Genomic DNA, 2,500 nt, shown 5'->3' with positions numbered 1-2,500 from the left:
TGGAGATTATCGGGTCAAGGACAGGCGCAAGGTTCCTGAGCCACTTCATGAAGTCTCGGGTTCACTCTGGTGGGCTATTTCCTTTATGAAGGAAGGCGACCCGGCCCTGGACAAGCTGAGGCCAAAGAACGGGTGGGAACTCAAGCTCATGAACCCGACGAAAGAGGAATCTGAGGTCACGACGACTGTAAAGGTCAGGGAGGTTAGTGAGCACTCCTGTAATGTTCCTTTCAAGTGCTTGAATCGCGCGGGTGTTTGTTTCGTTGCATGCGCTGTGTGTGTGTGTGTGTGTGTGTGTGTGTGCCCAACAAACATCAGTATCGTTTTGGCAACCCTCAGGATGTAACAGTGTCTGATGCTTTGCCTTTGGCAGTTTTCATTATCTCCATTGACTTTTAAATAACAAATTCAGTCCCGATGAGCAACGCTTTGGTCGTCTCGCCGTGACGCCAAGGCCAAGCCTTTACTGTGACAAGCAGCTTGCTTGCCACATCGAAGCTCTTCGCCTCCCTCCCAGACACGTATCCTACCGGGAAGTGAGGAATTGAGGTTAGCAAAAAAACATTGTTAGACTGCATGAATGATTACGTCACAGCCGCGAAACTCGCCACCAAACACCAAACAACGCCAGACGACTCAACTGCTGATCTAATATCCTCATTCAGACCAGGATGGGAATGCTTTGTTAAGATTATTCGTGTTTAAGGGATTAGAAAGCTGCTAACACCTCGGACTCCGCTTTTTCCCTTTTGCTCTCAGTCACATGATGTGTGGCATCCCTCCTTCACTGAACTGAGCCTCAGGGGCTCACTTCCGAACGTCCTTCACTGCGTTTGAGGACTCGAGTCATCGAACAACAACGGAAGGCAGCGTGACCGAGGCAGCTCAGTTTCCCGTCAACGTGAGTCACAGGTGTTGTTTCGTGTCAGGCATGAGTGCATGAGGCTGTAGAGTTGACAGTTGATGTTCTGTATTACTTCATTTAATTTTATATCTGTCTGCATCTGCTGCATCTGTTAGTCTGTCTATATATTTATCTATCTATCTACCTATCTATCTCAACCCAACTATATATTTTTTCGATCTGTTTGTGTGACTTTCGGGTGGACGGGATATTTTTTGTCACGTATTTTTTTTTACGTCGTTGTTTATATTTTTTGTTGTTGTTTCTTTATGATCATATAAGATGCGGAGGAGTGTGGAAGGCGTCATCCTAAGGGACATCAGAGGGCGCGGTTGTGATTCAGGATAATCGCAATTTTTTTTTTAATATAGTGTGTGTGTGTGTGTGTGTGTGTGTGTGTGTGTAATTCACCACGGCCTGATCACGAGTTGGACTCGCTTTCGCCAGCATGTACCCTCCAGACGAGAGCAAGTGTTCATTATAATCGATCTCTGGGTACTGCCAGGACCTCACCCCCCCCCCCCATCTCCCTTGCTCAAGGGGGGACAGTAACCACTCCTAGTCAGCCGAAAGAATCCGGAATGAGCGGGACTCGAACCACCGCCTGTTTGGCCGTTAAGCCTCGCAGCGCAGCGCTGTACCGATTGAGCCACCGGAGCAGTGTGTGTGTGTGTGTGTGTGTGAGAGAGAGAGAGAGAGAGAGAGAGAGAGAGAGAGAGAGAGAGAGAGAGAGAGAGAGAGAGAGAGAGAGAGAGAGAGAGAGAGAGAGAGAGAGAGAGAGAGAGAGAATAATGTTTAATAGCTACTAAAGAAAGCCTGTTATTTTTTCTATCATGGAAATTTATTAATCAAAGCCATCAACCGCTTTGGTGCGAATCGCCACAACTCCCTTATTTCTGGGGCTACATAAATGTTTTTGGTATCAATCGACAGCAAAATGAAAGAACTATAATTTTTGATACGCGATTCTGAAAAAAACTATTTTTGAGTTCCCAACCTTGAAACCCACTCATTTTTTTGAGAATTTCAAAAGACTTATTTAACAAATAATTTAGCCCTACCAATGTGCTTTCCAATATGATATATAACATTTCCCTACTCCTAGTCATTTCGTCGGTAGAGCTCAAAACGTAAACCCTTTTGAGAGCGATTTTGACGAACTCCAGACACTTTGCCGTTTTTGTCTAGTGTGGCATTGCTATTGCCTCTAAAAGGCTGTAATTTGGCATGTAGCCCCTCTTGGCAATGCAGTTTGACCAGCTCGAAGGGTTTTTTGATTGCTCGATTCCAAGTTTGTCGTCGAGCCGTCACAAAACAGCCTGTTTTTCGGCCCTTTTGCCGCGATTTGGACACGTCATAGTTTTTTGCTTATACCTTTTTTATTTATTGAGAGAGAGAGAGAGAGAGAGAGAGAGAGAGAGAGAGAGAGAGAGAGAGAGAGTGTGTGTGTGTGTGTGTGTTTGCCGCCTAATAACTGAAGAAGGCCTTAAAGAAAATATCGAAACAGAACGGATAGGAAAAGAAGCAAAGTAGCTCGTCTGCTAGTTTGGTCTTCGTTATCCACTCAGTGCTTTGGAATTTGGTTCGGTAGCGTCT

General features: G+C 45.5%; 1 protein-coding gene across 1 annotated transcript in view; it reads left to right on the top strand.

Annotated features, from left to right (window-relative positions):
* Positions 1–2,500, top strand: part of LOC126996076 (uncharacterized) — an 18,899-nt gene that overhangs the window by 10,404 nt on the left and 5,995 nt on the right. Inside the window, exon 4 of the transcript XR_007750912.1 lies at positions 32–202. The gene's annotated coding sequence lies outside the window, so the exon portion shown is untranslated. The remainder of the gene's footprint in view (positions 1–31; positions 203–2,500) is intronic.

This window comes from Eriocheir sinensis, chromosome 9 (genome assembly GCF_024679095.1).
Source record: "Eriocheir sinensis breed Jianghai 21 chromosome 9, ASM2467909v1, whole genome shotgun sequence".
Classification (NCBI taxonomy): domain Eukaryota; kingdom Metazoa; phylum Arthropoda; class Malacostraca; order Decapoda; family Varunidae; genus Eriocheir; species Eriocheir sinensis.
This window is presented reverse-complemented; position numbering and strand designations above follow the sequence as displayed.